Source organism: Octopus sinensis, linkage group LG3, assembly GCF_006345805.1.
Source record: "Octopus sinensis linkage group LG3, ASM634580v1, whole genome shotgun sequence".
Classification (NCBI taxonomy): domain Eukaryota; kingdom Metazoa; phylum Mollusca; class Cephalopoda; order Octopoda; family Octopodidae; genus Octopus; species Octopus sinensis.
In genome coordinates this window covers 110,112,179-110,123,247 of record NC_042999.1, presented here as the reverse complement: position 1 = coordinate 110,123,247, position 11,069 = coordinate 110,112,179, and the positions used below count along the sequence as shown (strand labels likewise).

At 32.5% G+C, this 11,069-nt stretch overlaps 1 long non-coding RNA gene across 1 annotated transcript in view; it reads right to left on the bottom strand.

Annotated features, from left to right (window-relative positions):
• Window positions 1-1,300: 1,300 nt before the first annotated feature.
• Window positions 1,301-11,069, bottom strand: part of LOC115209137 — a 50,099-nt gene continuing 40,330 nt past the window's right edge. The window contains exon 2 of the long non-coding RNA XR_003881316.2: window positions 1,301-1,371. This is a non-coding gene — a long non-coding RNA (uncharacterized LOC115209137). The remainder of the gene's footprint in view (window positions 1,372-11,069) is intronic.

Sequence of the window (11,069 nt, the reverse complement as noted above, 5' to 3'; positions counted from 1 at the left end):
AAAGAATCTTTTCAATGTATTACCAGATTTGTTAACTAACGTTCTACTACAAGTTTCTCATCTAACTTATTTCACTTGTCTATTTGAATATGAGGTTCTTTTGTGCTTGAACTGCATCTTATAGTAAATTCTTTTATGAACATTTAATATGAATTACACAAAAGAAAAATATATTAACAAATGTATGAAGTGTTGCATTATTTGTGGAATTGTAACGGCACAATCAAAATTGACAGGTTAGTGTCTTATACTAAAAGAATTGGTTCATTAGCAGTATGCCAGTTGAGTAAATTGCATCATGCAAATTTTATACTAGCATTTATATGGATGTAACTGGAACTATTAAAACGGTCTTCACAATCAATAACCTAGTATTTCACATGAACTAAAATTATTCTACTATGAAACCCTCCACTATGTGACTAATTTCAAAATTTCTTTACATTTGTTATACCTGAGCATGTGACATGAGTACAGGTATGGAGTTCATGTAATAGGTTCTGAATCATTGCCCAACATTTTGAGTGACTTTTACTATATACTCCAGGTAACTGATACCCACTTTGTGAGCAGAACTTTGTAGAAGGGTAACTCTGTGGAAGTTATGGAGTGAGGTATCCTGAAACTAGGAACTTGGCAAAACCAGGAACTGAAGGCTGGCAACAGAGAGAACTCCACTAAAAGCGCCCGAGGTGCCAGGCAGTGGCATTAAAGCAGGTACCAGGTTAAGTCTAGCACCTAAGTAGCTTGTAGCAAAATCTGAATCAGGATGCTGTGATCTAGAACCAACATTGCAATGCATCTAGTTTAATGTTTTTACATTTCCTTGAAGTCACCAAGGTATAGCGAAGTTCACCATCAATCAGAACTCTAACAAGGAATAATCCATTGTCTTTTAGCTCAACTTCTTCTTGATATGCATGTGTGTGTGTGTGTAAAGAGAACAATCACTAACCACTGGAGAGAAGAAAATATGCATTCTACATTTACTTAACAGTTCTGTCATCTATACCTTGCTGATAATAATAATATCAAAACCTGTCTGGAGTTCTCTTTCATATACAGTAAAAAAAAAATTAGATTACTTGAGTTACAGAGGCAGGGAGGGAGGACATTTACAAAAAATAAATGTAGCTTCAAATGAAATTAGTGAAATTAAATATTTTCACCATCACATGATCAGTCTCATTACTGTCTAGTTCGTTCAGTTCTGTTAAAAAAAAACCCAATGAATTATAGATGTTTAAGTATTACCTTCGTTAGTTTAGAAATATAGATAAAAAGAAAGACAGGAACAAAATTTGATCTTGATTTTCTTTATTTCTTTTAATTCCATTGTATTTTTGGTAAATCTCTAAGGCCAGTCATAACCTGAAGTTAGAAAACAAAGAAAAAAGAACAATGAAATAAAAGAAATGTATTTTAGTATTTTAGTACAAAAAACATTAACACACATACTGACATAGGACAGAAAGTACTTGAGAGAAATAGCATGAATTTGAGCAACAATAATCAATAAAGATATATTAAATACCATATGAGATAAATTCTTGATTTGAGAGACAAACAAATGCCTGATGGCAGTTGTGACTGGCTTTGAATGAGATGCTATAATCTCAAGAATAAAGAACTTTTTTGAATTGACTTGCCATTCTTCAGGAACAGTGAATTTTTTTTCTTTTTATGGGAGGGGAGGGGAAACAATTGGACAGCTGTGAGCATGTCTTCCTGCCTCAATGAGAGCCATCAACACAGCAGTTGTCCAGCATATGATTTTAGCCAACATAAGGTTTTAACATATACAAAAAAGGTTTGATTCTCAACCACATGGTTTTAAGTTCAGTAGCTCTAGGCCAACAGAAACTGCAAGAAGTACATTGTGTGTATGTGCATGACTGTTAACAGTCCACGCTTGTCGCTGTTTGAATGACATGAAGATGATGTTGACATTCCTTGTTGAGATTATGACTGGTTGTTGTTCCTGTGTTTTTGGATACGGCATAAGACAGTGAGCTGGCAGAATCGTTAGCACGCCGGGCGAAATGCTTACCGGTATTTCGTCTGCCACTACGTTCTGAGTTCATATTCCGCCGAGGTCGACTTTGCCTTTCATCCTTTCGGGGTCGATTAAATAAGTACTAGTTATGCATTCGGGTCGATATAATCGACTTAATCCATTTGTCTGTCCTTTGTCCTCTCTGTGTTTAGCCCCTTGTGGGCAATAAAGAATATAGGAAACTTCTTGAATAAAAACTCCCTTACTTGAAAAACTGCAAAGGGTTGGCAACAGAAAGAGTGTCAGGCTGTAAAATATTGTCTCAAATAATTCCCTGTCTAACCCATACTAGCATTAAATAAAATCATCGTTAACCAAATAAGTAATCAAATGAACATTTATAAGTAATTTGCACAAATAGAACAAAAGTGAAGAGAGATATGATAATTCAATGTGATTGGTGGCAATTGAAAGAGAGTTTGTGGCATACACACATGTACATACATTGGTTGATGTTAGATGAAGGAGAGAAGAGTTCTCAATACATGCTGTAGAGGATATTCTTTTATTGAAACTGAACCTTTGTCTCTTGACTCAAGTTTCACACCACTGCTGTCTATACGTGTGCATATGCAAGTAAATACAAAGAAATAATTCTATACTAAAAGTAGTAGTAGAAAGGTAAATATTCTCTCTTTTCCTGACACTTTTTCAAATTGTTCAATATTCCTCCCAGTTTTGCGTGATAAAATTTGTAATTTAAAAGTACAACCCTTTCTATCTGTGTGTATATGTGTGTGTGATTCATTTGTTTCTGTTTTTATTTTTGCTATTTTCATTTTTATTTCAATTTTCTTAAGATTTTGATTAACACAGCTTTATAAAGCTTCAATATTTCTTGATCTCATTGTCAGATAGTCTATTTTGACTAAATTGAAGACAAGTTCTTCAGTAATCCATAAATGATTTGTAATTCTGACTGCTTTTCAGTCTCCATGAGAACAGATGTATTAATAACAGTCAGTAGATTCTAAAACACTTCAAGTTTTCAGCTACCAACAGCTAGAGAACTACATAAATCTATAACAAACAGACAATGGAGATTGAGGAGATTTGAGTGAGAGAGAGAAAGAAGGAAAAAGAGAATTCTTCATGACATTTCAAGACTTATCAACAGTATGGCAAATAAAATAAAGGGTATGGGGTGTGGAAAAATAAATGTTAAAAATACAAAAATTAATAATAGAAGTATCTAGATTAACAACTAAATGCCTTATTCTGTCAGTGTCATAAATGGATTATTGTTGAAAGTTTCTTTCAAGTCAGTATTTCAGTTGGGTGTCTGCCTTTAAAAGTTTACGGAAATTAATCTATTGCTTTTAACTTTGAATGTAGCAGTAGCTTTGAGGAAGAGTTAATTAAAAGGCAATGTCGTGACTGAGATTTCTTGGCAGGTTACTTAGCTAAAGATAATAGGGTTAATGGCTCAAACGTTGGCAGCAGTATCAATCTTAGTTTTGGAATAGTACAATGTAGAAATGTAGAATGGCAGAAAATTTTTCGAAGAACCATTAGACTGTTGAACAAAATGCTTGGTGGTATTTAGTTATTGCTCTTTACAGTCTGAGTTCAACTCTTACTGAGTTACCCTTGCCTTTTATTCTTCCAGGATCAATAAGATAAATGCTAGTCAAGCTATTGTGCCAGTTTAATTGACTAACTTCCTTCTCAAATTTGTGCTTAATTTTGAGACTATTAACATCATCACATTTTCTTACTATGTTCTAAAATGTTATACCAGAGAGTTCTATGTTTCAGAGTAAAATACACTAGAGTCATTAAATATTTTTGCTGATTCTGTTGAGTATTTTCCATTTCTGAACTCTTCTTGGTATTCTAGCTGTCCCTAGTAAACTTTATTTTTAAGCATTTTATCTTAATTTCAATTCCTACTTTAATAAAAAATAATCTAAGGGCCTTAGAGTCAACCTAGCAAAAACCAGTCTTAATAAGTAGGAAGGCAGACAAACCACAAATCCCTTCAGGTAGATGGCCCTGCTTGATCTGTAGAAAAGGTGTAGGCAGAAACTTCATAAGATGTACCCAGTGTAAACTATGGACACATAAGAGGTGCAGCAATTTCAAAAGGAAGGCTAACTGGGAAGATAGATTTTGTGTGTGGAAAATGCTCAGGAGCAATAATCACTGAAAACGTGCAGAAAACAGCTTCTGTGACATTCCAAGGTGAAAAAACTACAAGTAGTTGATAGCTTCCAATACCTAGGTGACCAAGTCAGTAGTGGGAGATCCTACTTTACTGATATTGCATCAATTTTTTTAATGTACACATACATGCAATCTCATAAATTTTCATAAGCCTCAGTATTTCTGTTTATTACATTATCAATGACACTCATTACTTCTTGTCTCCACAACAATTTCTGGTTTCCTACTGTCTGTCATATGGTTGCTTTATCTGTTGAAATCCCTGAAAATTTTGACATTTGAAATCAATTATTTTTATTCTCTATTCAACTTTCTGCTGGTGGACAATTCATGCAGCATCATCAATTGTAAGACAATTTACTACCACACTTGCATGCTTGTTGTAGCACTTTTTACATAATGATGGCTCAGTATTTTTATCTACAGGAAATTTTCTAGAGTTTATCCTTAGAGCCTGTTTTTGTGCTATAAACACCAGTACTTCAGTTTTTAAATGATTTTTTTTACCAATGACCATAAATTAAAGAAATTAATGCCTTCACCCACGAGTAAACTTTACAGTTGCTTTGTGAAAACAATTTTAAGCTATCCATAAGTAAATGAGTTTGTGCTTAATGCCCTTCGTTGCTATTAAGAGTATCTCACATATAACAAAAGGGCCAAAGCAAAACACTGCTCACATATTTTCATTAGCTTCCAAACTCTCTTCAAGATAAGTTTTCTTGAATTTTTCAAGTGCTATACATAGTTATGCTTTGACTATTCCAGTGTTTTTGGGGTTTTTTTCTTTGTTTTTATCCCTTCTTGTAGTGATTCAACACTCATTTTTTGTGTATCATGCAACACAAATTCCATTCTTCTATATATATTTTTCCCTACCAAGTAATCCTCAGTATTTTTTCTTTTTTTGTACAACTTTTATATATTGTACTACCATCATTTATAATATGTAATACTCTATATCTGATCGTTATTTTTTGAGTTTTCCAACCCAAGTTAACCTACTCTTTATTTTACTATCAATATATCAAAATAAATTTAGATAGAAAGATTGATGCAAAATTAAGATGTAGACTATTGAATGAGTTAGACAATAGAAATAAACTTTGTTTTCAGTAATGTTCTCCTAAATCAAAAGTAGATAACATTGAATAGAAGAAAGTAACTCAAATAACATAGGAAATAAATAAAATTTTTTTTTTTTTAAATTGTAAAAATATGGTACATACATTAATAGCAAGGGTTTTAGCTTTCCCATTTAGTATAGAATTTAACTCTAATTTTGACCTATTTCTTTGTATCCATTTCCTTCATGCTACTTTTGTTTATTGTGTCTAGCTCTATGATACATAATTACCTGTACCTATCTGTTTTATATCTTTGTTATTAGATAATTGGAATCTATTACTTTTTACTTTCCTCTCTCTCCTCATAATCAATATTTCATACTCTCAAATCCAAAAATTTTATCTCTGTGTCTTCACTTAATCTATATAGTATTTGTACTAAAGAGTCCATTTTATAGCTGCTTTGTGGAAACAGTTTTAAGTTATCCATAGATACATGATTCTGTGCTGCATGTCTTTCATTGTTATTCATACTACTAATATTAACAGTATCCCACATAAAAAAAAAGTGGGGCAAAGCAAAATTTTGGAAAATGCTTATATTGATCTTAATACTTCTTAAATCTCCCAGAAGATCTTGAATTTGTTTTCCAGTGACTCATATGCTTTTCTTTGAGTTTCCTTATATTTTCTGCTGCACTTATCATTTACAATCATTCTATAATCTAAGAAGGAAGAATCATATCATAGACATCTTTATAACTGACACATGCCAATACAAGGCTTATGTCATTTTTACAAATCCAGAATATCAATTTGTTTATTAATAATTGGTCCTTACAATATTCTACTTTCTACTTTCTGCTCTGATGATAGTATATTGTCATCATCATGATCATCATAATAGTCACACACACCTTTATTATCATTTATATTTTGTTGGTAATTTAGCTGAAATGCTAGAGCTCCAAATTAAATTTCTTATTTGCTTCTTTTTTTATTTTCAGTTTAAGACTACTAACATCAAGTTTTTCATCCCTTCAGGTCGAATGAAATAAATGTCAGTTATAAACTATACTTAATTGTATCAAATATATTAATCTCATACCTATTCAAAAGAAAATGCAATTAATATTAATTTTATTATATAGTTGTTTGCCATATGTGATTCTTTATTAAATAAAGCCTTATTTTGTTTTTATAAGCTTGCATAACAAATAAATATTTATTAAAGATGTTAGAGTGACAAAAACACTAAATTAAATGCTTATTAGCATTTGGTTCTGTTCTTTTATATTCTAAGTTGAAATCCTGCCAATATATCTATTAAAAAGATAAGGTAAAGTAATGTATTTGCTTAAGAGTTGCACAAGATATTTCACAATATTCCCTGTATCACATTTCTGTATCTGAATCCTTTTAGAGACAACAAAAGAAGTTCTAATAATATATATGTTGTCAGCAGGCAGGAAGGTTAAAGGCATGACTGGTTTAAAAACACAACTAGGAAATGAAGTAAAAGAAAAAATGTGCCCCTAATTGTTGAGTGAAATGATACTACTTATAGATGTCAAGAGAGCCACAGCTTTACTTGTTAAATATAACTTGAATTTGTAGGGTACAAAAAGATAACCTCTAGATGTTAACCAAATTGATTATATCTTAACTAGATTACACTGTCAAAATTGTTGATGTTTACAAAACACTTTATTTGTTGGTTATATTTACATGGACTGTATATATATATATATATATATATATATATATATATATATATATATTTACAACAGTGTTTCTCAGCTATTTTTTATCTGACCTCCACTTCAATTTTCAAAAACAAAAAATGCACTACACTATGAACAAGCAAAATTTGTGTGTGTGCACATGCGCATGCATGACATGAAACTACATCTGGTGGGGATGCTCAAGTTATTTTTGACAATGCCATTGGGAAGGCAGCTCTTCTAGAAGAAAGATACTCTGACATAAAAGATGCAGTCACTTTGTAATGCTTGTCACTGGAACTTACTATGGTGACTGAAAGAATGGCAAAAGTGTTGTACAAACTTTTGTCACTTAAATCTAATAACATACAGATGTCTCACTATCATATGAGATGTCTATCATCTGGATTACAGGTAAATTCATCACCATCAGTTCAACACAGGAGTGTTCACCACCATCAATTCACTGTGAAGAAATTTCACCATGCAGAAAGTTTACTGAGAAAATATATCCATAGTAACTCACCATTAATAGTTAAAAATCTATTTCATTGAAAAAATGGTGAATTGATGACAGTGAACTTACTGGACATGATCATCTGACAAGATGAGGCAATCATCATCATACATATATATATATATATATATATACGTTATGAGAGGTAATGGTGTCAGTAAGACCAAAAGGTGTCAGGTAATGCTGAGTAAGGGCTATGGATAGACCTTAGTGAAGAAGATTTAAGAACATTTATAAATAGAAGGTCTTACAGCTGTTTCCAGGATATTTATTATATCCCTTCATCGGAGACGGTGTGAGAAAATGTTTAAGCAATAGTTAATTTAGATAAGATACGAAATAGAGAGTGAAGAGAGGAATGAAAATAGATGTGAGATATGCAGGGATATTGCATTTATAGATCTATTATTTAGGCAGAATGGTATACATATAAGATTCCAATAGCTTATGAGTAAATTCCAATAGTATCTAGAATTGGTCATTCCAAGTATAGAGTTTGTACACAGTGCTATTGAATCAAGGGTTTTATTTGACTTTAAATAAAACCCTTGATTCAATAGCACTGTGTACAAACTCTATACTTGGAATGACCAATTCTAGATACTATTGGAATTTACTCATAAGGTATTGGAATCTTATATGTATACCATTCTGCCTAAATAATAGATCTATAAATGCAATATCCCTGCATATCTCACATCTATTTTCATTCCTCTCTTCACTCTCTATTTCGTATCTTATCTAAATTAACTATTGCTTAAACATTTTCTCACACCGTCTCCGATGAAGGGATATAATAAATATCCTGGAAACAGCTGTAAGACCTTCTATTTATAAATGTTCTAAAATCTTCACAGCCTTGTTTTTTTTATCTCATTCAGAAAAAAAATATTATATATATATATATTCAGGAAAGGCTTTAATTAAAGATTTATAGTTTTGTTCTCTTATTTGTTTCTTATGCCCCTCATTCTGAAGTAAACCACACTCCACCAATATATTACTACAACCCACCTTTGGGCCATGCATGCTACTGTGAGAAAAAAGTTATCGCAAAGATAGACATCAGTCTACAGGTTTTAACTTTATCAACCAGTCAGAGTAATAAAATCTGAACTCATAAATATGATGTGCTAAACTAAATATCATAAAAAAGCTATTTTGTCTACCATCTGTCTCCAGTTGACTTGACTGACAGGAATAACATTGATGAGAAAAGAGAAGTAGTTATCTTACTCAAATAAAATCACATTTTAAGTGGAGATATAAAACATTTCTAACAGCTGTTTTACTTTGAAAATATAGTATCATTAATATTTTCATTCTATCCTTGAATGTTTTATTATTTTCAGATCTTTTATTTATTGTCAATGTGTCAATGTATTTGTTTTGCTAATTAGCTAGTTGTCATTCTCCTAATGAGTTTGCATTAATATGCCTCATCCTTTATGATTAAAACATGTTTTATAATACACCTTTGCCTTGACTTAAACCTATGACACTTACGACCATCCACACTTATGACCTCAAAAATAAGGAAATAGAAAAATAAATAAATAAATAAATCATAGGCACAGAAGTAGCTGAGTGGTAAGTAGCTTGCTTGTCAGCCACATGGTCCTGGGTTCGGTTCCACTGCATGGCTCCTTAGGCAAGTGTCTTCTACTATAGCATTGGGCCAACCAAAGCCTTGTGAGTGGATTTGTAGACAGAAACTGAAAGAAGCCTGTTGTATATTTATGTGTGTGTGTGTGTGTGTTTCTGTGTCTGTGTTTGTCCCACCACAATTGCCTAAGAATTGATGTTGGTGTGTTTACGTCCCCGTAACTTAGCGGTTCGGCAAAAGAGACTGATAGAATAAGTACTAGGCTTACTAAGAATAAGTTCTGGGATCAATTTATTCGACTAAAGGTGATGCTCCAGCATGGCCACAGTCAAATGACTGAAACAAATAAAAGAATAAAGGAATAAAAGGATAAAATAAATAAAAATCGATTTTCAGATGCTGGGTAGCTGTGTGTATGGTAACTATGACAGCATCTGGCAATGCAGGACTTCTTCAGACCCAGGCATCCACTGTATGCCACTGTCTCTGACTCAGTCGCTTTCAAGCATGTGTTCCGTTTGAATGAAAATAGTGTTGAAAAATATAAATATTTCTCAATATACGACCAGATTAACTAATTACGACCAGATTAATTAATGACCTGTCAGTCAAAACAGAACTCAGTTGTAAGGCGAGGAGAAGGTGTAATACTATCCTTTAAAATCTAACACTACAAATTTTGATAATTTTCATTCAAGAGAAGAGAAAATAAAAAAAAGAAGAAAAAAGGGGCAAAAAGAAATGAAAATATTTATTGAAAATAGAAGTAACAAATGTTGCAGTATTACCAAACAGTGAACTCTTCAAATGTTAGTTAAAAGCTTTACAATTCAGGAACTGGCATAGAAAATGGTTAAAGGTATGAGGAAGGTCAGAAGAGGTCATGTAATATGAGCTGGTAGATATGGATGTGATTATAGGATGAGCAAGATAAACAGCAGAGCTTAAATCAGAAGTATGGTTTTAATAGAAGTATTGTTACTTGAGGCACTGACGCTATGAAGTTCTACTGAATTTCATAGCATTGCCTAACTTTACTAGAGCTGTTGCACAGCACCAGATCAACATTGATCAAGCAACACTATGGGCATGTAAACCATCAGTCAAAACAGAAATATTATTAATGATAAAATAATAAAATAAATAAATGCACCCTTTTAAAGCCTAGCTAGGCTCATGGGCCCGGTTTCCCAGTTTCAATAGCGTATGTGTTCCCCAGCTGGATTGGACGCCGGTCCATTGCAGCGTTACTCATTTTTGCCAGCTGAGTGGACTGGAGCAACGTGAAATGAAGTGTTTTGCTCAAAAAGAAAATTGCATCACCCAGTCCAGGAATCGAAACCACAATCTTACAATCATGATGCTGACACCCTAACCACTAAGCCACATGCCTCCACATTATTAATGATGCTGATAGTATTAGTAGAAGTATAGTTTCTGTTATTGAGTATCCCTGCTCAGTGAAAATTCTTTTTCACAGGACTTATTGATGCAGAATTAACCAATTTAAGAGTTGCTGTTGATGTTTAACTCCAAGGTGAACCCCAGTCAAGCATACCTATTACTCAGTTTTCCCTTTTTTTTTCTCTTATTATCAAAGTTACAACTGTAAATTCATCTCTTCTTATTTAAGTCAGTTTTCTACTTTATATAGTAAATTAAATAGTACATGGAGCTTGATATATGATTTATCTAGGAGTTGAACCAAAACTAAAGGCACTGGATTTTTTACAAGCTCTCTTGCACATTGCTATCTTGCTAACTTCTCACTTGTTCTGTTATTAATATTTAATCAATTAACAGCTAAATCCGTCTCAGCTAAATCTGACTACAAAATTCCTGTCATCAGTTATTTAATCTAGCTCATTCTTTTTGCTCAAAATGATCGTAGTATATGTAACACTCACAGCTCTTGATGCAGTTATCCCTGGCA